The sequence below is a fragment of the Arvicanthis niloticus genome, chromosome 29 (assembly GCF_011762505.2).
Source record: "Arvicanthis niloticus isolate mArvNil1 chromosome 29, mArvNil1.pat.X, whole genome shotgun sequence".
Lineage (NCBI taxonomy): Eukaryota > Metazoa > Chordata > Mammalia > Rodentia > Muridae > Arvicanthis > Arvicanthis niloticus.
The window spans coordinates 23934667-23962459 of NC_133437.1; the positions used below are offsets into that span (position 1 = coordinate 23934667).

The following is a 27793-nucleotide window of genomic DNA, read 5'->3' on the forward strand; positions in this document are numbered from 1 at the left end:
GTTGGTGTTTGTGCTTTTGTTAGTTATATAGGGGTGAGTCGTTATTAGCAGCTGTCTGATTTTCCCCAAACTGGTATAGGAGAGGTCTGATATGTTGTTAGTCTTTCTGGCAGTGTGGGGCTCATTTCTTGGTGCCTTTAAGTGTCCCAGACCAGTAAACAACTAGAAAAACTCTACAATTACTGTATGTTGACTGTCCAGTTGTCTTATTCAGTTTTTATTACTTCATTCATTTATTCTTACATGTATGAGTGTTTTGCCTGAGTGTATGTTTATGCATCATGTGAGCAGCTGGTGCCTGATGAGGCCAGAAAACGGTGTTATACCCCTGGGAATAGAGTTACAGTCTGTTGTAAGCTACTATGTGGGTGCTGGGAATAGAACCTGGGTCTGCTGGAAGAGCAACCAGTGCTCTTATCTGCTGAGCTCTTTCCAGGCCCATCTTATTCATTGTTAAAAGTCTTTTTATTTGCTGGATGTGGTGGCACGCATCTTTAATCCAGCATTTGGGAGGCAGAGGCAGACTGGTCTCTGTGAGCTCTAAGGTGGTCTGATCTACACAGCAGGATCCGGGGCAGCCAGGTCTATACAGAGAAACCCTGTCTCAAAACCCAACACAAGCGAACAACAACAAACAACAATAATTCTTTTTCTTCTTAGTGCAAGGCTGTTTCTGGAATGAGTCCTTTTGCTGTGTGTGCTGAGAACATCCTCTCACTCCGCTGTGCCTCCCCGATTCTTAATGGCTCCGTTGGATGAACATAAGATGCTGCTAATTAATGTCTACACAGTTCAACTTCTCAACCTTTGCTGAGGTGCGCGCTGTTCAATGTTCCCTTCATCTTTTGCTTACCCAACACCATAACAAAACAAACAGATGCTGTAGGACACCTAGAAGATTCTTTTCCTTTCCACATTCAGGCTACCCCTCACCTGGAACTCATTTATGGTATGTGGAAGTTAAGTCTTGTTTTGTTTTGTTTCTAAATGCCTATGTAATTGGCCCAGCACCATTTATTCAATACAGCCTTTGTTCCTCTTGTTCTGGAGTCCCACCCTTGCTTTAAGCTGTCTCCATGCTTCTTCTAGACATGAAGATCTGTGTCTGACCTTTACTCTACTCCCAAAATCCACATTTTTAAGGAAAAGAATGTTATCCTTGCATGAATGTACATTTTTTTTCACTGCCAAGACTAAGACTTAAGAGCAAGTAAAGTAGGTCCACCAACTTTTTTGTTCAAGATTGTATTATTTATTCATAACCAATTATAATTCCATATAAATTTTATATCCAGCTTGTCTGTTTCTACTAGACAGCTGCCAGGATTTTGCTCAAGAGTGTATTGAATTTACAGATCCATTTACAGACAATTGACATCTTCACTAAACTGAGTATTTAGTCCATTAAAAAAATCCCTCTCTTAGTTTTAATTAATTTCTCTCAACAATATTTGTAGTTTTCATTGTGGAGGTCTTAGGTATCTTTTATTAAGTTTAAATAAACTTAATTTAAGTTTAAGCTGGTTATTTAGTGCACCTTGATGTTATGGTAAATGAAATGACTTCTTAAAATTAGCTTTCTAATTTTATAGTCCTGAAGTAGAGACTGTATTTGTTTTTGCATATTGCTCTTATAGCTTGTAATCTTACCAAATTCTTTTATTAATGCCACCAGTTTATCTGCAGATGGTTTTGTGGGTACATCTTGGGGTTCCTTAGTTCTTACAAACACCAATGAAGTCAGTTTCACAGCTCACACAATTCACTAATTTTTGTATGTTCTGTTTGTCAATGAGAAAGACAGTAAGGATTGCCCAGTGTGAATTCTTCTTCTTCTTCTTCTTCTTCTTCTTCTTCTTCTTCTTCTTCTTCTTCTTCTTCTTCTTCTTCTTCTTCTTCTTCTTCTTCTTCTTCCTCCTCCTCCTCCTCCTCCTCCTCCTCCTCTTCCTCCTCCTCCTCCTCCTCCTCCTCTTCCTCCTCCTCCTCCTCCTCCTCCTCCTCCTCCTCCTCCTCCTCCTCCTCCTCCTCCTCCTCTTCTTCTTCTTCTTCTTCTTCTTCTTCTTCTTCTTCTTCTTCTTTTTACTAATTATGGGACTGCATTGCCTTGAATGTGACTGAACAGTGCAGGTCAATGGAGTTCCATGCCAGGTGTTAGGTGCCTGAATTCTGGGAATAGATGCCCGTCCCTTACAGGCAATGAACACCTGTTGGGTCTCCAGGCTTTCCAGCCAGCACTTCGACCAAAACTAAGACCCCTTTCATGGCCCTATAGACATATACCTTGAAAAAAATCTTTAAAATATTCTGGAGTGCCAACAGAACATGCCCTAGAGATGGCCCCACCAATTTCTGTTCTCTCCCAGCCCTTTCCTGCCCCCTCCCCACACCTGATCCCCATCCCTGTTCCCCTCCTCATCTCCTCTGCCACTAGTTTTCTCCCTCCCTCCATCCCCAATATCTATTTTATTTCTCATTCTGAGTGAGATTCAGGCAGTCAAGCCTTCCAGTGGAGGGAGGAAGACATCAATCCCCACACAAAACTTTTGTCTCAAACTTTGTCCTGCCTACAAACTGTTCAGGGATAAAGATAGAGCAGAGACAGAGAGAAACAGCCAACCAATGATTGCCCTAACTTGAAATTCATCCCATGGGAGAGAGCCAACCCCTGACTATTACTCTGCTATGATTGCAGACAGAAGCCTAGCATAACTGTCTCTTGAGAGGCTTCATCTAACAACAGATGGAAACAGATGCAGAGACTCACAGCCAAAGACTGAACCACCAACCAAAGAGCATGCAGGGGCTGGACCTGGTTGGCCTCAGCGGGAGAGGATGCACTTAGTCCTTCTGTGACTTGATGTCCCAGGGCCAGGTGGTACCCAGTGGGGGCTTCCCAGCTTCCCCTTCTCTAAGGAGAATGGGAGGGAGTAATGAGGGGACTTGTGGGGGAGGGAGAGGGAGGAGAGAAGGGAGAAGGGACTGTGACTGAAATGTAAAGTAGATAAATAAATACATTTATGAAAAAATGCACACTAAATAAATAGTAACATAATAATGTTAAAATAAATAAATAAACAAACAAATAAGCAAACAAATACAGGAAAGCATGCCAGACTTTTGACAAGACTCCTCAATGCCGTTTTCTTCTCTTGTATCTAAGTGTGCTCATCTTGGAGCTGAGGAAATGGTTTGGTTGGTAAAGTGCCCTGCAAGCATGAAGATGTGAGTCTGGGTTCCCCAGAGCCCATGAAAAAGCATGGAATGGTATTGTGTACCTACAATCAGCACTGCAGGCTCAGACTGGAAGATTTCTGCAGCTTACTGGCCAACCAGCGTAGCCAGTCAGTGAGCCCCAGGTTCAGTGAGAGACCTTGTCTCAAAAAAGTAAAGTGGGAAACAACCAAAGAGGACACATGAAGTCGGCATCTGGCTTCCTCACACATGTGCACATGTATACAAACACACACACACACACACACACATGCTCATCTTCCAACTTTTAAATTTAGCATAATGCCAACTAATATGGTTCTTGTTTGTTCGTTTGCTTTTGTTTTTAGGTTAAAGGAATTCCAAAGTTCATGAAACAAAGATTGTTCAAAGGTAAATCATGGTACACCACACTGGTTCAGGAGTAGTCACTTCAACAATGACATGGAAAGGGAGAGAGAGAGAAAGGACACAGTAGTGTCCTAGTGAGGATGACAAACCTGACTGATGGTGGCCAACTGGTAGCTGTCTCAGGAATATTAATCTTAAACTCTAATATTGTCCCATCCAGATTGGTAATTTCCAAATGGATGAAATCTTCAATAAAGATCACTCGATCAAAGATAATAGATGAATAGGCTGGAAATATTTCATGATTTCACAGAACATGAAGTTCAAAAAATAAAAACTGATAAATCCAACTCTAAATAAAAGGAAAATCTAAAACTTCCAGCTAACAAAATTAAGTCCTTATATAATTAAAATAAACTACAAATGACAAACTAGAAAACATAACTCATCATAGACAGTAATAATAACCTTATTAGTATGTAAAAAGCCCCAGAGTAGGTAGGAAAAAGACCAATAACTCACTAGCAAAGCAGATAAATGTTATAAAAACAATGAAAAGAATAAATAAATCGTCCTTAATATGTTTAAAATGCTCTTTTGCACTCATAATGAGATGCATGCAAATTAAACTACTCTAAAAGCCATTTTTCACCATAAAATTGGCAACTTTCCCAAATTTGATGTCCTGTTGCCAGGGCTGTGGGAAACAGACACTCTCGTACCTTGCTGGTGGGAGCATAAATTTGCATGGTCCATATGGATGGTAATTTAGCAATAGCTACCAAAGCTGCAGATGTATGTGCTCTTGGATACAGAAATTCCACTTTGGGGAATTCTCTCTACAGACATATTTGCATATCTGCAGAACAGTAAGCATACCATTTATTAAAGCAACATTTATTAATTGCAAGAGGGGAAAGAGCCTGGGTACTCATCGAGAGGAGCTGGTTTAATTCAGTGCGGCATTTTGTAATACTATCTTTTTTAAACGTTATTTAAGATTTATTATGCATTGGGGTGGGTGGGTGGGTGCGCACACACACACTGATACCTAAGAAGTCAAATCAGATCCCTGGAGCTGGATTTACAGACAGTTGTGTGCTGGCTTATTTGGGATCTGGCATCCAACCTCTGTTCCCTGCAAGGGCCGCCAACACTCTTAACTGCAGAGCCATTCCCCCATCACCAGTGATTCTTTCTATGTTAATCAGGAATATCTGATTATTACCAAAATATCTTACATGAATAAAGCGAGGGACAGGATCATATATAGCTTTGAAATATTCATATTGCCACGAGGGAAAGCAACATATTTCGTATCTTGCTTACATTTATATTGTGTTTACTTTCAGAAATCTCTGGAAAGGCAAATAAAAAACTGAAAGCAGTAGCTAGCTAAACTATTGGGGGCCTGAGAACCGGGAACATGAATGTCCCCTTTTTCCACTGTAAGCTTTTCTTTCATTTATATAAATGTATTTGTGAATGTAACACTATTTGAGTTTTAGAAAAATTTAAAGCAAAATATCATGCAAACAAAACTATTATTAAATACATATGAAGCCATGTGTGGCTTAAATGCAATTTTTTTTACATCATTACTAGGTATACCACTTAAAATGGTTTTGACCATGGCTATCAAAAGACTTACACCTTACTATCCCATAAACAAAGCGTTCCCAAATCAGATTCTTCTGGACTGGAATAGCCTCTGCTATTTCACAATCACAAAGAGACAGTCTGTGGGCACTGGAAATGGACAGAACTGTCCCCAGTCGAAAGGATCAGTAACACACGACATGTCTGTACCTTAACCTCGGTAGGGACTGGCATGTGACTGCAGTAGATCAGGAACTCTGCCTGATGAGTAATATGGGGCAGAGTGCTGTCATAAGGAAGGGTTACGTCCAACCACAGATGAGGAAGTGGGATACGGAGAAGTTAAATGACCTGCCAGAGGTCACAGTTAGTAAGACCTGGAGCTAAGATTCACAAAGTCAGTGATCCCAGGAAGCATGTATGGCTTTTATAATCCAACGTCAATGATGGTAGGAGGTTGGGTCCTTCAACAAGGAAGAAGGAAGTATCCTGGTGATGGTGTTGTTCATCATGGCAACAGGAAAACTAAGGTCAGTAAGATTGGCTACTGGATGTGTAACCAGAAGTGTCTCCCTTAGGAGTAAAATGGTCCAAAATGCAGCTATCGACTAGTACAGAGCAAATTATCACTGACGGACACTGGCCGCTTGTACACACTTCTCCATGTCCTTGCTAGGCCTGGGTCTCAGTTGTCAGGCATGAGAAAAACCTAACCAATGCCTGAGACCTTTCTGCAAGCAAGGGCAGGAGAAGCTCCACTAGAGAAAACAAAACTGGCAAGACCATATGTATCAGGGGACATTACCATGAGGGCCTACCTATCAGGGGACATTGCCATGAGGGCCAAGAAATGGGCATGCTCCCTTCCAGGGCAACACTACAACAGGACTCTAGAGATCTGGAAGACCTCAGACTACTCACAGGGCCTGCCACATACCATGGTTCTACTGTAGGCCGTGGCTTTCTGCCTAGGAAGAACTGGTCCTACAGTACAGCATTTCGCACTCTGGCAATCAGAGGGAATTTCTGGTTGTGTGAGAAAACCAGCCAAGCCAGAGCTGCGCTGACAAATCCCACAGCCAGCGTGCGCTGCTGCTGCTAAGCTTATGTTGGGCATTTCCTATTTCAGTCTCCCATCTTCTTGGTGCCTCACTCACTCCTTGAAAACCTCCACAGCTAAAGCTGTCTGAAGCATTCAAGAAAAAACAAAACAAGCTTAAGTAAAAGCTTCTACCCTCTAGGCCTGACTTCATAACAGCCATCTCTTTCCTCGTGTGCTAAAAATACTGGGCTCTCCCCGCTACATCAATCCAGTAGTTTCTTGGTACATTTGTCTTTTCATTGAGTCAGAGGCACAGTGAGTCAGTTTTCTCACCTCCCAGGCACATCGCCCAGGGATAGGGGGTGGATATATTCTTAGCTGGAGCACACTTTGCTCAGGCTTATGTAAACCCCAGGGAGGTAGGTGTCTCTAGACTGTGATAAAGAGGAGAGCAGGGTGAGAAGAGTTGGCAAGAGCAGGGGGCCCCTGAATAGTGAGCCTGGTGGACCAGGCTCACAGCCTGCATGTCTGAATAGAGCCACTGAGAATGTCTGTCTTAGCTCAGAGCAGAGGAGGGGCAGGGCTGTGGAGTCCCTTGCCAGATTTCTTCCCTTGAAGCTCCAGAACCGTTGGTTCATGAGCTCCACATTTTCTTACGACCCCGAGGCAGGAATTGTGATCATGCCAAGGAAAGACAATGATTTCTGACTATGACAACACCCAGACACTGTAAGAATGAGGTGAAGTGTTTCTTGCTGGCCATCACTTGTAAATTTCTATAGAAAGGCCACCGTCATTGTCAACACACAATGCCACTGGCTCGCATGTCTAGAGCCAAAAAAAAAACATAGTTATTTATGTCTTCAGTACAAACAAGGACAATAGTTTTCGCATTCTGAAAAGCCCCCTTCAGACTTCATGTTTATCTCCGGTGCCTACCGACATTGGCCAACTCATGTTACCTCTCCAGATCCCTGTGCCATCTTGAATGAAAAGGTAGATCCAGAAGTTCTGAGCTTCAGAAGATGACGTCGATTCTCTGAGGGCCAAAGTTCTCTCCGGCTCATCCTTGCCTATGGCTTCAGAATCCTCCCTTCTCAAATCTGCCTTGCCCATCAATGAGTGGAAATGTAAGACTTCCCCAACAAAGGCTGCAGCAATGGGCTTAAGGCAGTTGATGAATTATTTATAATGTCTTGAATAAAAAAAAAAAAAAAATTCCCCTCCCAGATTCCACACCTGAATCCATGGAACTGTGAATATGCTAAGAGGGACTTTTAAGGTGGAATGCAGCTATCAATCATTACCTTAAAATGGAAAAATTATCCTAGCTTCCCTAATCACATAAGTGTTTCAAAGCAGAGAACTTTCTCTAGTTAGAGGCCTGAGAGGTTCAGCAGAAAGGTAAAGTCAGAGGTTGGAAGCCTGAGAGGGCACTGTTGTCTGAGAGGGCCGAGGGACTACATGGAAAGCTTGATCTGGAAAGGGGACTTTAAGAACAAACAGCAACACCACACCACACCACACCACACCACACCACACCACACCACACCACACCACCCCCAGTCTGCAGCCATCAAGCAAAAAGGAACCCAAGTCTTAGAATCACAAAGAAATAAACTCAACCAAGAGCCTGGCTTCTCTGAGAAACAGAGCTGCTCCAGAGCTCCCGGAAAGAAAACATTGCCTGCCCACATCAGAGAGACCCCACAGAGGATCCGACTATGGCGCTGTGGCCAGACTTTGACTTACAGAACGGGGAGGAAACTACTTGGAGCTGGTTTAAATCATTACATTTGTGGTGATTTATTTGCTGGAGCAGCAAGAGAAAATGGATGGACAGATGTCCCTGACAACTACATTCCATTAGCTCGAGAAGCTCATCGTTCGCAGACATCTCTTGCATTTGGCCTCAGAATGGCAGAGTCTGGCCTGCGGATGTGCACTGTTTCTGGTCACTGGGCTCTGTCTCTCTTCTAGCAATCAGTATATTTGAAAAGTACAACAAAGCAAAAACTGTTGGGAAAGAGGAAGAAAGGGAAAATAGGCAGGGAAGGCAGGGGAGGGACAGGTATGACAAGAGCATTTCCGGTGTTGCCACGATTTTATAGGCATCTGACATCCCCCACCACCACCACCACCACCACCACCACCCCTCCTCACAAAACCCTCTTCAGAATGAAGAAGTGCGAGGCTTCTCCCTGGCCATATGGAAGACTAGGGGCCAGGAGTTCTCTAGGACGGTTTTTAATTCATGCCCTGGGACCCGTTTTTAATCCAGCAATCTAAATATCTGTAGAGAACATCCTGAGAGCTGCCCCTTTGGCTGTGAAATGCTAATGAGCCAAGCTGGCTGCCAAGTGCCAGAGACCCAGGTGGTGCAGGAAAAGGCCAGGCTCCAATGTGGCTCTCCCTTCCACACAGGAGAGGATCCCGGAGCTTAGGATGCCTCCTCTCTCCTCTTCCTTCTCTTCTTCCCCTTTCTCTTCTCTCTCACTTCTCTTTCACATCCCAAAGTGCATCCCGAAAGCAAACACTTCCCTCTCTATCTCCCTTCAACATTGTGGCGTAAGATTACACCATTAATTTTTGTTCTTCATAAACAGGAAGAAGCCTGAAGCCAGGGCTTAAGGGGTTCACCCGAGAGAGAGACATCGTCATCCAGCTCTGAAGTCCTCTCGTGTGTACACAGAGCCGCTCACCTCGCCTTTCTACCCGGCCTCCAACACCTTCTAGCAAGCTCCTGTTTCCAACCCAGGCTCCAAGGCAGCAGACAGCTGGGGGAGCAGAGGTGACCACAGATGATCCACCCACCATGAGGAAAGACATTTTGTGGCCAGCAGAGCCTTAAGCATCTTCCAACCCCGCCCCCTCCCCCCAAGAGCCCACGGGTTCTTCCATATTGTAAAATCATGATAATGAAAGAACTTATTCTCTAAATGACACAAGTACCCAGCAGGGACCCGCACTCCACTTTAAAAAAGGAAAGCTAGGGGATGGCAGACCCTGTCTGGGCTTCAGTGGATGGCTTGTTCATGGACCTTACAGAGCAAACAGTAATGCAGTAGGAAGTTTGTTTTCCTAGTGGCTCCCCGTCCATTTCATCCATCCACTTTGTAGCTAGCGCTGTGTCTGCTTCACTCCCTAAACTCAGCACCAACTCTATCATCTGGACAGCGCCATGCAAAGTATAGCTGTGTTTAAAGGGTCTCCCTCTTCACAATCAGGTAGGGGAGGAGAAAGTCACCCACCACTAAGTCTCCAGCAGTAGGCTGGAAGCAGAGGTATGAGCAAGAGAAGGAATCGGGAAACTTTAACCTGGGCTCCTCTGGCCCGTCCCATCTGCAAGAAGCATGCATACGCCTGAGCTCCAATGTGTTCTTCAGGATCCAGAGAGTTCCATTTCTGCCCCACAGAGATCCTGCTATCAAGGTATGCTGATGCCCAGGCTCCACCTTCTGATGAAATTTTATTCCTGAGGCTGGAAGGAGGAGCCTCACCTAAGACAGGGGAAGCCTGTTCCTTAATGAAATCTCGGATGCCATCTGCCGAAAATTACTATTGTGCAGAACACAGTCTGCGGTGCTGTTAATTCTGTTTTCTCCCTTTCTTCCAAACCTCATTACAGGCATGCGGTAAATTCTTCAAAAAGAGAATTTAGCAGTTGAGTCCCTGTCTCACCGAAAACAACAGTGTTCTTGAAGTGACTATTTACCACTATCTTGCCCCAAACATGAGCACTAGACATGAGAAATTCATCCGACCCTCATATCAAACCTCTGAGAGTCTCTCATTGTCATCATCTTACACACAAGGACACTGAGGACCTGGTGTGTTACCCAGGGCCTTTGTTTTTATGTAACAAATCTCAGTTTCAAACCCTGAGGACACAGGCTTGCTGAAACCTCAACCACTGAGCTCTCAAGACTCCCTGTAACAGGAGTCCCACCACACAGTGAGCTTTAATGCTGACTTAGTGTTTCCTGGGCTGTTTGGGTGCAGACAACAGGCCTCCACTCCTTACCCTGGCCCTGTGCTCTCGGGTGTGACTAGCACAGAGGTCAACATAGCAGGGTAAGGAGAGGAGAGGCAGCCTAGTCCCAACGCATTTCCTTGTCACACTAAATATAGACAAAGGAAAATTTGACCTTTAAGACTTGTGACATGGTGCCAAGGGTCGTATGCTTTGTTTGTGTTTTTAATGAATTTTTAATCATTTTTTTTTTAAAATGTGATTTGTCTTTCAGAATCCTTTTAGAAAATCAAAGGAAGGTGAGGGTGCTGTAAAATTTTATATCTAATTGAGAAGCTTCTGTCTCCTTGGTGGCCACAGTGCTGTGACCATGACTCAGGGACAGTAATATTGTTATGCCTGTATCATCAGCATTTATTCCTCGACTGACAACCCCATGCTCAGGAGTATAACTAGCAACTTCAAGCTCCGGTAGTGCACCACAGCAAGCCTTGATCCCCCACCCCATGGGTGTGGGTCAGCTGCCTGCTCCTTAACCATAGTCTGTTTTTAGGTCTACTCTCTAGGTCTCAACCTCTCTGCATTCCTGGAAAGTTTCTAGAATGTTCTTTACATGGAGGGTTACAGAAGCCCAAGGAGACATGTCCAACAATGAAACATATGCAAAGATCCTCTTGTCATGTCACCTGAACCCTCCATTGACCAACGTCATGTGAATTCTAGCTTCAGTGTGACAGAGAATACACTAACCCTGCCCAATTGGGGGGAACACAGAGTTACACACACTAAGTGTGGATGTGCAATTCTACACACTGAAGTAGCAGCGACTGGGAACAAACCCAACCTAGCTCACTAATGTTACAGCTCCATATTAGATTTTCTCTCCAGGTCCTCTTCGGCTATCACATCTCAAAGCTAAAAAATTAAAGATTAGAAAATACTAAAAGGAAGTCAGAAATAAACAGAGCATGGGGTGGAGCAGGAATCTGGACACATCTCAGAGGCTCGAAGTATTGACTGTGACTTAGCAAAAGCAGAGCTGGTGGACTTATGGAGAAGGAACAATAGAGTTGTGGCACAGAAAGAGAAGAGGGAGGGGTGGTGTGAAGAAAGTAGGAGCTGGCACATTAGACTGCAATTAAAAATGGAGGATACTGGCTAGACGTGAAAAGAGACAGCCAAAAATATCCTATGAGAAAGAAAGGTTTATAATGGAACATAGTAACCCTAGATCAGCATGACACCAATTACGAAGGAAACCAAACAGATCTGGGGAGTCCTCTATTCTTGGTTTGACAAGTAGCCAAGGGAAATGGAATAAAAAAGGAGGTGCACGAACCAAGAGGTGGCTCTCTAGACAAGATATTATATTCTGTGATGTCAACCAAAATTTGTATTATGCAAATAATAAGATTCCTATAAATATTTTATACATATGAGCTGGAATAAATGACTATTCATTATCCTGCCACTGAGAAATAAACACGATTATCATTTTAATATATAGCCTTTAGACCATGTATATATTATCCATATATGTAAGGATAATAATAACAAAATAGATAACATAACCATTTTAATATATATCTTTCCTATATGTATTTCTTAATTTAAAATCCTCCTGTATATACCTTAAGCAGACAGCTGGTTTTTTACTTAAGAGAGATAACATTTGAATGTTTATCAGTGCTTAGTATTTCAATATTCAATAACCATAAGGCTTTCCATTTTATTACAGCCCAAATTCAATTAGGCAATTCAGTAATAGACATTTGTAGCTTTTCAACATCCCACTACCATGTAGAAGAGCGCATAAACACCCTATATTGTAAATCTTTGCATATTTTTTCCTATCGTTCTTTAAGATCATTTCAGAGAGGTAGAATCTAGGAGTCAGTTGCTAAAAAGACTCTGGAAAAGCTGAAAGGTTTGGCACCCTGGCATATGTTTTATATATTGTCCTAAAAGACTTGTGAAGACCTGTGTCACACTCTGGATCCAAACAAGCATCCAGCACCATACTTCCCAGAAGATGGAGTCAAAAAGCAAAGCTGCCCCTCTGCATCACCTTAGACTTAAGAAAAAGGATGACAGATGATTGTAACTAGATATCTGTCAGCCAAGTCACTGAGGGGAAAATGTACTAATACAATTCCTATCACCCAGTGTTCAGTAGATCCTTTAAAGCTACATTCGTAAGAAAGTTTATTACACGCAAGTATCATATGTCATAGGTTAGAGGAGAAATGTCATTAAAAAAAACAAAACAGAAATAAGCTCTACAAGGTGAAAGTTGTTCTCCCAATCACTTTCCCTTCTTCCCAGAATCACTCACTAATTTATGATGTAAACATCCATAAAATATCTGTGCACTGGGCATATAGAAACACTTACCTTCTTTTACATCTGAGGAGATGGAGTAATGGGATCTGGTTCTACCTTACATCTTGGAACAAACCAAACCAAACAACAATAGACATGCTGTACAAAACAGGATCCTGATTATCAGATAATTAAGCAAACTGATCCCTGAGACCTGAGAAATAAAGTGGGGGAGAGGCATCCAGAGACCAGGAGTCATCTAAAATGAAGAGCTGAATCTGTGAGTCCAATTACACCAAAGTGCCCAGAGTTATCAAGTCATACAGTTCCATACATGACAGGGTCAAAGGAAGAGGGGGTGAGAGAAATGGAGAGAGTATCTCTGGAGTTTTGAACTGCATTTTGACAGGGCCTGTGTGCAACAAAATCACTTAAAGCAGGAAAAAGAGTTTCAAGCAGAATCCACATAAGACTAGGAACAGTTCCTGTTTTCAGCAATCAGACTTGGGATAATATCATAGTTCATACAACATAGAATGCTTGAAATGGATTTGTTTCAACCATAGAGCAAAATTAACTCTCACTAAACACTGTCCAAGTCCTATTTAAAAAAAATACTCTTAGTCATAAAACCTGAGGGACCAAGGTATTTCCAAATGAGCACAGCTCAGTACAAAATGAAAAACAATGCATTCAAAGAAAGTCATAGAACTTTAGATGGCACAGAATATATACAGAAATAAAGGTTAGTGGATAATGTCTGGAAAGGGGCTAATAATATCCAGAGGCAGTTTTTAAACCATCAATGAAACTACTTTAAACAACTCACTATAAACCTGAAGAGAGGGAAAAATAAACAGAAGAGAAAAAAAAGAAAAAAATGATAGCAAAAGTATTTCAAAATGATGAATGAAAACTATAAATCCACTCAAGAAGCTCAGTAAATCCCAAGCACAAGAAACTTCACAAAAGACACATGCAATTAAATCAAACCAGTGAAAAGAATAAACATCTTAAGAAGATCTAGAGAGAAAAAAAAAAAAAACAGAAGAGATAAAGACAGCCATGTTCCAGTCAAGAGGTGAATCCAAACAAAAAAGGCAGAAACAGAATAGTAAAAGAAAAGAAAATTATCAACTTACTATTTTATACCCAGCAAAACGCTCTTCCAATGAAGGTGAAAAAGACTAATTACAATGCAATCCAGGAATTTCTTAGATTCCTTGGATTCTTAGAATCATATCAAAGAGAACAAAAAAACCCACACAATCCAAAATTTGGACATAGATGTTCATAGCAGCATTATCATTACTGACAAAATAGGAGTACCCCAAATTTCCACACTGAATAACAAACAAAATCCAACATATTTATACCATGAAATACATCCAATCCCAGAAAGAGATGAAGTGCTAACGTACATGACAATGTGGTGAATCTAGGAAAGCTTTCAGAGAACAAGAGAGGGGTGCTAATGGGTAAGGAGTTTCTTTGGAGATGGTGAAAATGCTTTAGATGCAATTACAGGGGTGATTAAACACGGTGAATACCCTGAAACCACAGAACTGTATGTTTAAAGGCAAGGAGGAGGAGGAGGAGCAAAAGGAAGAGGGAACAAAAGTAAGTTAAAGAGCAGATGAAAGGTACTTCATCAAAGTTGTAAAACAGGAAAAACAACCATGCTCCAGATATAACAAAGCTGATAAAAGGGTCAGCAATAGATCACCATAGTAACTGCTTAAAGGGAGTTCTTGAGGAAAAAAGAAAGTGTAGACCTCCATTAATGTAATGGAATAGACATCACCAGAAATGTAACACTGTGGGTAATTGTCAGGCTTTTTACTTACTTACTTGGCCACTTCAAAAGATGACTTACTGTATTTTTTATACTCATTGAAAGAGTGAGAGAGAGAAAGGTGAAGACAGATGGAGGAAGGGTTTTCTTGTGCTGGGAATTTTCTATAAATAGAATTGCACAAAACAATCTCTTTTTTCCAACCTGATCTTTTCTAAGTGGCTCCTTTAGCCTATCTGCTTCTGAGATGCATGTCGTGCTGTGGCCTCGAATTGTTCCCCCTGTAACTGGATAGTATTTCATAGTGTGGACGCATGTGCCACAGCACAGGCCTGAGGATTAGAGGACAGCTTGCAGGAGCTGGTTCTCTCCGTCTACTATGTGGGTCCCACAGATCAAACGCAGGCTGTGGAACTCGGTGACAAGTGCCCTTACCCACTGAGCCATCTCACCAGCCCATGATCTACTATTTAACAACAAAATACTAGGCAAATTTGTGGGGTTTAGGAAATATTTCTATAATACCATGGAGTCCCAAGGGAGAGAGGCTGAAGTGTGCTGAGGTAAGGTAGGTACATGAGATGAAGTGTCACACTGTCTCAAGAAGGTAATGCTCAGGTGAGGGATCATGTGTACTATAAAAACTAAGATAATTACACATATATATTCACATGCACACACACAGGGTGGGGGGATTGTTAAATAATAAGTACAAAAAACCAAACAAACAAAGCAAGTAGAGGAGAATAAAAAAAGCTGCATCAAAGTGAAGCAAGCAAAAAGAAGAGGCCTATAAAAGGTAAGACCTAATTGGTGGTGCACAGTTAGTATAATCCTGGGGCAGAGGCAGGAGGCAGGACAACTTGAAGACCCCCAAACTCAGGAGACCCTTACTCAAGTCTTGGGAAGTCACGGCCACCCACAAACTCGGAAGACACCGTACCTGGATGCAATCAGCAGAGGATTATTAGGGAGAGAGTTGGCAGCCAACTGTCAATTCGGTTCACTCACGCAGAAGTTGAATTGACAAAGCCAGTCAGTCTGAGGAGGGTTTTTAAAGGGGAAAACCACAAACCAGGGGAGTGAGAAGGGGGTGAGGGGTTGTCAAGGATACATAACATAAAAATAGTGGAACATTTCAGAGGAACCCACTCTAAATAATTTAGAGTCATGTGAAAATCACTCTGCACACCCATTCTTTTCAAGAATGTAGTTTTACCATGTCACTGTGCCCTACCCTGTCATTTACCAACTATTTTAGATTAACTATTTCTCACTTGCTCCAGCCACGGCCCCACCTAGATGACTTGCATTTTTTTGTGGTCAGGAATGTGTCTTCCTGCTTTGGGCCTTCCTCACCCACAGGTGGGTTTTCTTCCCTGAGGCTTGAGGAATGTTAATCCAGCAAGTGTCCTCTGATTCAGGGATAATGTCCTCCACCCAGAATGTATCCCAGGGCAGTGAAGGCCTACAGTCTTACATTCAGTTCCGCCTTCTGGAACCTGCATTCTTTTGCTCAGGTCTAGAATAAAGAAAAAGCCTGTATATATTTCATAAAATGGTCTTTATAATTTTTCACTCTACAAACCTAGACTACATAAGGGTAACCTAGACTACATAGTAAGATCCTGTATCAAAAAACATGGGAGGGGAAGAGGAGAAGAAGGAGAAAGGTAGGGACAGAAAGAGGGAGAGAAGGGAAGGATGGAAAGAAAGGAGGGAAGGAGAGGGGGGCAGGATGGAAGGAAGGGAGGGAAGGAGGAAGGGAAGGGTGAAGGGAAGGAGGGAAGGAGAGAGGGGGAGGCAGGATGGAAGGAAGGGAGGGAAGGAGGGAGAAAAGAGGATGGGGAGGGATAGATAGAAGAAAGGGAGGAAAGGAGGAAGGGAAGGGTGAAGGGAAGGAGGGAAGGAGAGAGGGAGGAGACAAGGAAGGAGGGAGAAAAAAGGAAGGTGGAGTAGAAAAGGTAGGACAAAGGGGGAAGTTAAAAGAGAAGAAAAAGTTTTAATTTCAAATAAGCAAGAAAACAACAAACAAACGAAAGCTTTAAAGCTAACTCTATAAATAACTCCCTTAAATATAAGAGATGCAAATACACTAATTAAAAGGATTGGCTGGTTGGAGAAGGAAGGAAGGAAGCAGGAAGGGGTCAAAAGGAAGGAAAGAAGGAGTAGACACAGAAATCCACTGTAAACATGAAAACAAATTACAAGTAAGAAGACGATATTAATATAACTCAAAAAACAAACAAACAAACAATACAAACAATAAAAAAAAAAAAAAAAAAAAAAAAACAGGAAGACCAGAGCTTCTGGTAAGAAGGCTAGGCTAACTCCTTGACAGGCTTCAAACTGGCAGCTCAGGAAACTAGGCCTATATCTTTGTTTCCAAGAACTGGGCAAGTCCAGGCCCTGCCACCTGGCCTGAGGCAAGGACAATCGGTTAGCAACAGTTTCCAGCTTCATACCCCCTCCCCCCACCCCCCTGGAATGTCCTTAAAGATAAAGCGACAGATTAAGATAGAGGTCACCCACCCCTCCCTGGAATTTCCCTAATATGCTTAAAATCTGGTCTGCAAGCTCACCGAGACGCCTCTATCTTGGAAGATGGTAGACCCCGGCATGCTGGACTTATGCAGGATAAAACCCTCATTGTTTTTGCATACTATTTGAGTCTGGGGTTTCATTCTTTGGCAAAGCATGGACCCTTACACTCTTTTTATCATCAAAGTAATTTGGGGTGAACAGCCCTTTAGGGAATGTAAGGCTCAAAGAGAAAGAGTCATTTTATTTTTTTGGTTGTTTTGGTTTTGTTTTGTTTTTTTAAAAAAAAAATAAAGGTTACTATATTTGGGAATCACTTACTGGCCAAAAAAGGAGGGACTGGATTGTTTACAGGAGTCTAGTTGGAAAGGAAAGATGACTCTTGATGACCAAATGGAGGTGGTGTGTCCATTCCCACTGAGGTTCCAGCCAACAGCTGTTGTCATCTGTGGCATACAAGGATGAAAAAGACCAGTCCTTGGCCAGTGGAGCTCCTGACACTGAGTGGGGCATAAAAATACTATCCCTACCAAACAACTGTGCTATGCCCCCTGGGCTGGCTAATAGAGTCACTTGGGAAGACAGCGTCTCAACAGAAAACATCCCTGCTGGACTGACCTGTGCTGAATGTTCTTGACTGGTGATTGATGTGGTCCAGTTCACAGTGGGTGGTACCACCCTGGGTTGTTGGTCCTATGTGCTATAGAAACAGAATGAACCAGTGAGCAACATTCTTTGTGGCCTCTCATCAGCCCCTGCGTCCAGGCTTCTGCCAGTTGAGTTCCTGCCTTGACTGATTTCCTTTGATGATGAACTGCGATGCAGAAGTGTAAGCAAAATAAACTCTTTCCTCCCCAAGTCGATTTTGGTCATGATGTTTTATCATGGCAATAGACACCCTAAGACACCTACTATGCTCTCCCCTCATCACAGAGTCACAATGTTATTGCTTTAAGCCACTGAGCTCTGGGGTGATGGTTTGTGACACTATAATAGATAACTCCAGCAGTGATCTGTACTGATCTAATAATTTACACTGCATACATTTCTAACACATAGACTAAAACATGGTAAGGAAACAGAAGCAGAAAAGACAGTCTGAAGTAACTGTCCCTCAATGTTTCCTGACTGGATCTTTTATATAATTAAAATTGGAATTTTTATTTTTTGGTAATGTTCTCTAACTCCTTTCTTTAAACACCAGACTACAAGACCATAGTGTGATAAGACTGACTGGGTTTAAATCAAAAGGGTGGCTTCTCCATCTGGGGACAAGTAACTTCCTCCTGATATCAAACAGTGTTATTAAAGAATAACAAACGCATGAGACATTGCTGCCGTTTCTAGCAAATAATCCTAGCACAGTTATCGTTATAGTGTCCTGGGCTGCTGACCTGTGTGTTTGTTTACTCTAATGACTCTGTCATGCACCTCTGCCACCACTTTTTGCCTCTCCATTCACAGATGTCATGGTTGACATCCTTTTAACACAGAAACCTTAGTAGAGCCCAAGACAGGTGCACTCAGTAAGACTTAAGTTCTCAATAAGTGTGTTATCTGGACTGCACTATGTAGGAAGGCATTTACAGCCCCAGGGGTCAACCTTTCTTTCAAATGGGAATTTGTTGTGAATGTAGAAAGCAAGTTCTGGCTGTTGTTCTGAAGAACACACATTACCAGACAACTCTCACTCCTGTCCTTACTGTCCTAGTTAGGGTTTATTGTTGTGACAAGACACCATGACCACAGCAACTCTTACAAAGAAAAACACCTAATTGGGGCTGGCTTACAGTTTCAGAGGTTCAGTCCATTATCATCATGGTGGGAAACATCGCCAGTGGGCAGGCAGACGTGGTGCTAGAGAAAGAGCTGAGAGTTCTAAGTCTTGATCTGAAGGTAGCAGAAGGAGACTGTGTGTCACACAGGTACATAGGAGTTCTCAGAGCCCACCCCCATAGTAACACATTTCCTCCAACAAGGCCACACCTACTCCAATGAGGCCACACCTACTCCAATGAGGCCACACCTACTAATAATGCCACTCCTACTCCCTATGAGACAAGCACATGAGTTTATGGTGGTCACACCTGCTCAAACCACCACACTTACCTAGGGTTACTTCCTTGTATTAGTCGATTTGTTACGTTATGAATACATAAGAGAAAATGTCAAAGATAAGGTAATCTAATCCATACATGCATCATTCAAACCAGAATTGAGAGGCAGAGGTAGGTGGATGTCTGTGAAAGTGATGTTGGCTTTTTCTACGTTGAGAGTTCCAGGCAAGCCAAGGTTAAAGAAACCAAAGATACGTCAATGTGTTGTCATATTCCTTCTGAACTTTTCTTGCTCAGGGGTCAGCTGAGGCATGTGGAGGCAGGATGTACACACGCCAAGAAGGGAATATGGTGGGTTTTGTTTTGCGGTGTCGCTCCATTGTTCCAGAGTGAACAAAATACTCATAAATTTAGATGAAGTATAAAATAGAATGCATGTGATTTTACTGCCTCTGCATGTGAAGCAAATGCTCTTGTATTTGCATTTATAACTAGCACTGCACTACATAAAGATGAACGATACAACTCATGCCAACAACTGAAAGTCTTAAATCTTTCTTTACTTAGGATGACATTAAACAGTGTTTTCTCAAAGCCTGTGACAAGTCAAGGGACAGGCTGGTGAACAAAAGAGAAGACTTGATCCTTTAGTGTCTACCCTTGAAGATATGGTTCTTCTGCTTTTTGAACAAGAATCCCACTTTTTTATTTTACCCTGGGTCCCACACATTATGTAGCTGGCCCTGAGAATTAAAGTCTAACTTGTAACAATAATTGCTATGACTGTAATTCTTGGGAAACCACACATTCAAAGAATGCATTATAGAAATAGTTGCCAGTACAGAAATGAAAAGTTACAGACTAGAGAACTTCAGACTCAGCTTGAAGACAGTCTCCTGTGAGATTTCCTCTAATATGGAGGGGCTTTAAAGAGATAAGTGAGCTGGCTGTGGTGGCACACACCTTTAATCCCAGGTCTCAGGAAGCAGAGGCAGATATAAATTGGAGGCCCCCACAACAAGTTCCAGGACAGCCAGAGTTACATGATGAGACCTGTCTCAGAAAATCAATCAATCAACTAATCAACTAATCAATTAATTAAAATGTATAGCTGCACATATATGACTATAGCATCTGAGTGTCATCTAGCAAGCCATTAATGATGGCACACACAAAGTTAGCCCTTTAAGGCAAAGACAGGCAGATCCTTGGGCTGGCTGGTCAGCCAGCTGCCCCTATTCAGAGAACTCCAGGTCCTAGCAAGAGACTATGTGCCAAAATCAAAAATATAAAAAACACCAAGGTGGACAACTATGAAGGAATGGCATGCAAGGTTGACTAACACCACAATGCATCTGCATGCATGCACACACACACACACACACACACACCATCAAATGCAAAATCTGGTGTCTGAATGCACCCGACATTTGCTCAGAAGCAGCAAATTTTCTATTGCCATTGGCATCATCTGTGGTAAGATCAAACTTATTAGTTTTTCATCTGTCGTCAGATGAAGTAAAGCAGGAAAACCTTCCAACATAGCAACCGTCTCTTCCGTGCCTTGCTTCCTCGCTCTGTGGGTGCACTTCCTCTTTGCTATGTATTCCCTCTCTTGACAGCTTTGTCATCTGCCTCTCTGTGTAATGCAAGCCATGCTCCCAAAATAACGTGCCACTTCCATCCAGTTCTTATCATAAAACACTGAAGGAAATGTCTATAATTATGATGCTAGGCTTCAATTTTTTGACAGATTGAAATTATCAAGACCTGAGAACCTAGAAATCGAGGTGCTACATGGAGAACAGCAAACCCCAAACTCAAAGGAGCTATAATCTGCTTCCCTCTAGTTAAAATCAGAAGGTGCTTCACCAAATCAAGTAAGTGCACCCAGTAGTTTAGCTGTTGAGTTGGGAGCATAGGGTTTTTACCCATTACTACAAGGCACTGAACTTGTGAGGGGTAGAATTAAGCCACGTGTACAAATACCTTGATTCCTGATTGAGAGCCCTTCTTCCACATTTCACACCCCCCCCCAAAAAAAAAAAAAAGTTCTTTGAGAAACATTTCCTCAGGTTAACATTTCTAAAGGAGGATCCAGGTCATTGAAAGGAAAGTTCTGGAGTCTTCCTCTAATTAACTGCATTTGAAATGAAGCAGATCTTTGCATCAAAAGAAGCTCAAACTAGTATGGCTATGCACAGAAAGCATCACTTAGAAGAACAGGGCATGGTTGCATATGCCTGTAATTCCAGCACTGGGAAATGAAGATAAATTCAAGGTCATCCTTGGCTATGTAGCAAGTTCTAGACTCTGGATAGATAGATAGATAGATAGATAGATAGATAGATAGATAGATAGATAGATAGATAGATACTAAGGATGGAGAGTTGGCCCAGCAGTTAAGAGCACCGGTGATCTTGCAGAGGTCCTGAGTTCAATTCTAAGCATCAATACACCCACACTGAAGCTCACAAACATCTGTAACTCCAGTTCTTGCGGATCTAATGGCCTCTTCTGACCTCTGTGGGTACCAGGCACACTCATATACACATAGGCCAAACACCCAAACCCATATAATAAAAATAAATAAAACATCACTTTGGGTCTTTGTTCATGTTCTGACCTCTAAACATACCTTCAGCTACCTTCCTACAGGCATGACATCTCGTTGCCCTCAGAGTACCTGTGGCCACCCACCAATGACCCTCATGAGATCAGACCTCATGCTACTCTCTCCCAGATGCGGGGGGGGTGGGTGGGGGTAGGAGGGTATTAAGCCCTCCTCTGAGATTCTAGCCACTCACTCCTAACACTCCTCTGCAAGTTGCACATAATCTTGCTCCAGTTGCAGCTCCTGAGGGTGCTGGGTCCATAGGTTAGCCAGGGTAGAGACTACAATGATTTGACTCTTGTGGGTTGTCACCATGCTGAGGTGAAGTGTTTTGGGGTGGTACAGCTGCCAGAGACTCATGCATGTTCTTGTAAGTAACCCCAACAAACTCTAGCTGCGCTTGGACAGAATCCATTCTTTGGTGTGTTGCTGCCATATCTGGGGGAGGAGGAGGAATAGGCATTCCCGTGCATCACCCAGGAAAGTAACCCGTCAGCACGGTGACATTACAAGATAGCCTTCATTCTGAGCTTTCTAAAATTGACAATTATACCAAAACGAACAAGCTCCATTCTCTGTTGTACTCCTGGCATCTTAAATTCAGTTCAGTAGCAAGAAACAGACCCTAACACAGGCACGGGGGTTTAGTCTTCTGGGTGGGAGTCCTTTGCTGTGAGTCAATTCAACAGTGACTCCTTGCAGTATGGCCAGCCCTGTACTAAATGCCATCCAACCTCTAAGCTAAGAGCAAAAGTTTCTGCTTGGGTATCTGCAACAAAGTGAGGAGAATAAGCAGGAGGACTGCCAATAACTAGTTCTCACCCCTGTGACAAAGTATTGGGGGAGTTGTTCTATATCATAGCTTTCGAGGTGTCGGTCCACTGTGCCAGGTAGGATATGGTGGGACAGAGCTGGCCAAACAGCAGTAGCCAGAGAGCAGAAACAGAGAATGCCAGCACACAGTATCTGGACCTAAAGGGCCATGGGGAAGTGCCTGGGTAAGTGCTACCTACTCAGTTACTCCTCTCTGCAAACATCCTCACAGACACTCCCAAGGTGTCCCTCACAATCTCCAAGGTGACTCTAAATCTGGCCTCGTTGACTATGAAATCAATATAGCAACACCTCCCCTCCTTCTGATGCTTCTGCTTAGATAGTTTCCAACTGTCGATAGCCTCACCCTGCCCCCTGGATGTAAGATCCCAGATGTCTAGGATATGTACAACTGTCTCTCACCCCCATTTCCAGAGTCAAAGAACCTTTGCGATGTTCCCAAATACAGTCTTCTTTATTATTTTAACAGGTGTCAGAAATTCTTTTTCTTTTTCAAAAAAAAAAAAAAAAAATTAACTGGTATTGTTATTTTTTTTTAACTTTTAAAATCTTGTTTTGTAGAACTTATACTGTTTGTCATTCCCGCCCTACCCTCTCCAGTATCCAGCTCTTCTCCTGTATGTCATTTCCTACCTCCACCAGCCCCTCTAAAGTTTATATGACCTCTTCTTTTAACATATATATGCACATATATTTATATATATGATGATATGTATATAAATACAACCTGTACTTATATTATATTATATATGAATACATACTACATGTAATATAAATACAACCTGCTGAATCTATTTAGTGTTGCTCATATGTGTGCATTCGGGGATTGCATGCCTTACCCGGGGCTCCTCTCGGGAAAGACTGATTCTGCACATGAAGAGATGACACACTCCCTGGGAATAAACACGGCAGAGAGCTCCAGTAGCTGGTTCCCCTCTCCCGGTCCTAGTAATACAAGAAAGAGGCATCATTTGACCTCCCTGAAATCATGAGTCCTAAGATGGAGTCTGCCCAATGAAAGGGGAAATGACGGAAGGAAATGAAGACAGGCTCTCCACTCTCCTCTCTCCCAGCAGCCAAGGAGGACGCAGGTCCCATGACGTGACTGGCTGCAAGACAGGGCCTCTGTTACTTAACCCTCCCTGTTCCAGTCATACTCAGCACCAGCTAATTGTGCACCTAAAAATATCCACAATGTTAACTTTGTGTTATGTGCCATTTATCACAATTAGAAATTCAAGCATTTTTTTTTTTTAAATAGTAAGTGGCTGGCCTAAGTCTGTTGTTACTAACTAGGAAGTATGACATTTAAAGACTAATTCTGACAGTGTTATGGATGTACTCAGACCAGATATGAATAGCATGTGATTCCTATAAGCTAGTTGTTTGGCTTCTCCACGACCCCCCACCCCTGTACACATTTATTCTCCGCTCTGATCCTCAGAGCTGCTATGAACTGGGAGTCCCTAACTGAACCATAGAAACCACCCTAACTGTATGAAATTCTTGAACCCAGGAAACCATACAAAATATCATGAATTGCACATTTTTGTGAGGAGGTAGTTTAGAGAGATGACTAGTTTGCTTAAATAAAGCTAAAAGAAACTACCTAACTGGGAGCCCACGTTCACAGCCTGGGACTACAGTAGGGACCCTCCCAGCTGAAAATGCTGGGTCAGTAGCACTGAGGAAGGCAGAAGAAGATGTCGGGAGAAGCAGGAAAGAAGGCATGAGAACGAACATAAAGACACAGATGAAACCTTGCAACACTGTAATATGAATGTTACAAAAGGCCAGGATGTTATAAAAGGTAGGTGAGTCCCCTTTGTTCCTCCAGGACCAAAATTCTCATCAACAGTCTATTCTGATGAATTTATTTCCTAGGAATTTATTTAAATTTCTGACCTCCCAGGGAGTCTGTCCCTTCTGCATTTTAAATAAAAGGCACAGAATGGCAGGTACCAGGTCAAGTGGAAGACTGCCCGGGACTTAGGGCTTTGTGTAGACCCTCAAATATACACACCCAAAATTCAGCAAGCCCAGCACTAGCTTCCTTAGCTTTTGCCCGGGGTAAGAATTCATAGGAACAATTGCAGAAGGGTTCGGGCCCTGGGACTCACTAACCGCTTGGAGTGAGGTCTGGGCCCACATGGGCTCTGAGGTCCACTCTGCCCGCCCCACTTGGGGAGTGCCATTTAAAATCTGTCCATCTCTGAAGACACCATCTTCTCGATAGACAGCTGAGCCTGGGGAAGCAGGACGTTAAAGACAAAAGTGTCCTTTCTCATGACACACACAGAGCAGCGGGGAAGGCTTGCCTTTGGGGAAGAGGCCACGAAAGTAAGGTGTGCAGTGAATAAAGCAGGGCCCTGGAGAGCACCAGCTCGGGATCGGGGGTCTCTAAGAACACCCTGTATGGGCGTTGCCGAGAGCTGCAGCTAACATCGTTACTGCATCCACTCAGACCTCATTTCCCCTAGTGCTTTATTCTATAATTTGTTCAAACTTTTTTTTTTTTTTTTCTTTAACAAAAGGAAAGTAATTCCGCATTCAGGAAGCACTATTGATTCAGGCTAATTTGGTCCATAAGGGGCAATTTCAACAGACTGTCAGGTTGCCATGGTAACATCCTGTTTTATTTATAGTAACAAGTTCAAGGTATGGCTAGGAGATGTAACACATCTCAGTGCTGTGGTTTATGAGCTGTTCTGAGAAGATGGGTTTGGGAGGAAAATTTGAAAGGTGGGAGGTGGGGGGGGGGGGCTCTGGTTTCCACTTCCATGACAACAGAAGCAGTGTTGCTTTGATTTCTTTTACATTTCAGGATTCTTCTGCATTAAACACACACATACACCAGAGAACTGTCTGCAAAAGCAAAGTGTCAGGAATGAGAAAACTGAGTCTTAGTACCCTCTCCTATCTCAAACAGGAAGAATGTCCACAGAGGTTCCTGGGCCTAGTAGGATCCTAGTTCCTTCAACATGCAGGCCTAGGGAAGGCCTCTGCAACATTCTTAACTCCAGTTTTGTCCTGGCCATATGCTTGATCTCTACTTGTGCCTGGTTTCCACCCTAGCTTGATCCTTAGCCTTCTCCCAGTAGAATACATGATGAATCCCAAGGCCCCTCATGGCCAGTGCCTTTTGCAAGAGCCCAAGAAGCTTTTCTCTGCTGTTTCTGCCTGTTATGGAGTCTCTTGAGACTATAGTGTGAACTGAGACAAAATTTTGCTTGAGTCATATATGATAGATAGATAGCTCACGCCTATGATCCCTGATTCCTGGGAAGATGCAGCAAGGAGAGTTGCATGTAGGAGTGGACCTTCTACTTGGGAGGTGGAGCAAGATTCTGTCTCTTAAAAAATAACAAAGACTGGGGGCTGGAGAGACAGCTCAGAGGTTAAGTGCACTGACTGGTCTTCCAGAAAACCAGGGTTCAATTCCCAGCACCCACACTACACCCATACTGCACCCACACAGCACCTGCATGGCACGCACATGGCAGCTCACAATTGTCTGTAATTCTAGGATCTGACACCCTCACACGGACATACATGCAGCAAAACTCCAATGCGCATAAAATAAAAGTAAGTAAATTATTTCCTTTTTTTAAAAAGCTGGGCTGGAGAGATAACTCGGTGGTTAAGAGCACAGAGGTTCCAGCATGCACATAGTAGCTCACAGCCTATAATGGAATCTGATGCCAGCTGTCCTGCAAGCATACATGCAAATAGAGCACTCATGTTTATAAATAACTTCTTAAGACAATGACAACAACAAATGAGCAGTTCTTCATATGTCCTTGATGCCCAAAGAGGAGAGGAGGAGAACAGGAGAATACAGGGGGTCTCTCAGGCTGGTCACTCCATTTCACTATTAACCTAAAACTGGTCCCCTAAAATAAGGTTATCAACTTTTCTTCAAGCATACCTAAGAGCCCAATCAGGCCACCCATAGAGAATGAAAGCCAAAAGCCAGAAAATGATCCACGGAGAATGATTTCTAAAATAAGCCTTAAAAGATAGGACTTGTCACGAGAAAGAGGTGAGAGAGGAAAGCTGTTCAAAGAGAGGTAGTGCAGACAAATGTGTGGAGAAAGCTAGGGATAGGTAGCTGGGACAGACAAGCCGCTAGCTTCACCACAGTGTAGACACAGACGCTCATTTACTTGCTAATAAGTATTAAAACTTGCCAGAGGTACAGTGACAAAGATGGAGCAATGAAGACCCTTGTCGGCATGGACCTTCTGTTCTAATGCATCTACCACAGGATCCTGAATACTCGCTGAGGTGTTGGTACTTAATTCATCAGGCAACAGGGAGTCAGAGAAGGTTTTAAACCAAAGAACTGATGTATACTCTTGCCTTTGCAGTTTCCATGGCAACCTAAGAGCACCATCATTTACTTATTCTACTGTAACCTAGCCTCATGTGTATTGACCCCTGATAATTGTAAACTTTTCCAGAGAAATCTCATCCCGACTCTTGATTGGGCATATTATGATAGCCACAAGTCACTGTGCAGGCCTCACTGGTCACTGAGGGGTAAGACATTTCCCAATTGCTCAGTAATCTGAGAGAGGTCTCAGGCAGGTTGGATTTTAAACTGCATGCCTTTGGAAGTTCTCAGATATCACTCTAGGAAGACTGGTAATCCCTACTCAGAAAAACAGGCACCACTTGAGGGTCTTCAAAGGAGAGATTTATACCAGAAGCTGTTAAAATTGTTAGAAGAACTGAGGAAGCAGGAACCCTAGGAGAGAAACCTTATGCTTCCAAGAAGTCTGGGATTGCACAATGACCACTGGTGATCTCAGCAGCGAGAGAGTCGATTTGAGGAGGGCACATAGAAACTATTGCAATGATCTCACATCTGCCATTGATCAGAGCATGTACGCTTGGTGATGCTCCCACTGGAACAAGAACTTCTACTCTCTTCTTCCTTTGTTGCATGACTTTCTTTTATTGGGAGACTATAAAGCAGAGCTCTGATGCTGAGGGATTCTGGGGAACAATTCCAAGGTTTCCAGTTTCTATAGTGTGGGAGAAAACAATATGGAACTTGAGGTGAAATGGATGCCAAAACAATAACCCCTATTTCAAGTTGAATTACATCCTCCCATAGGACACGCTCAACTTCCTAAACACTGTGAACTTAATCTTATTTGGAAACAGGCATTTTGAAGATACAATCAAGTTTAAAGGAGGGCAGTGATTTGGGATGGACTTGGAGCCAGCGATTGGTGCTTTAATATGAAAAATAAAAAATCCAAGCATAGACCCAGAAGAAAAATAGTTAAGTGTTGACACAGGCAAGAGTTGGGTGATTCGTCTACAAGGCCCCAAACGCTGAAGATCAGAAGCAAACACAAGAAACTGGACAATCAAGAAGGGATTCTTGTTTAGAGCCTTGAGAGGGAGCATAGCCCTATTGACACCTTGCTTTCAGGTGTGTAGC

The 27793-nt window shown here is 42.9% G+C and overlaps 1 long non-coding RNA gene across 4 annotated transcripts in view; it reads right to left on the reverse strand.

Annotated features, from left to right (window-relative positions):
- The window catches only part of LOC143440452 (uncharacterized), a 51339-nt gene extending 27923 nt beyond the window's left edge, over positions 1–23416 (reverse strand). For 2 of the 4 annotated variants that reach the window (XR_013108141.1, XR_013108142.1), the window contains exon 1: positions 23178–23402. This is a non-coding gene — a long non-coding RNA (uncharacterized LOC143440452). Of the gene's footprint in view, positions 1–17451; positions 17534–23177 lie in introns of all 4 variants that reach the window. The other 2 variants (XR_013108143.1, XR_013108144.1) reach the window with 2 other exon arrangements.
- Positions 23417–27793: the final 4377 nt, after the last annotated feature.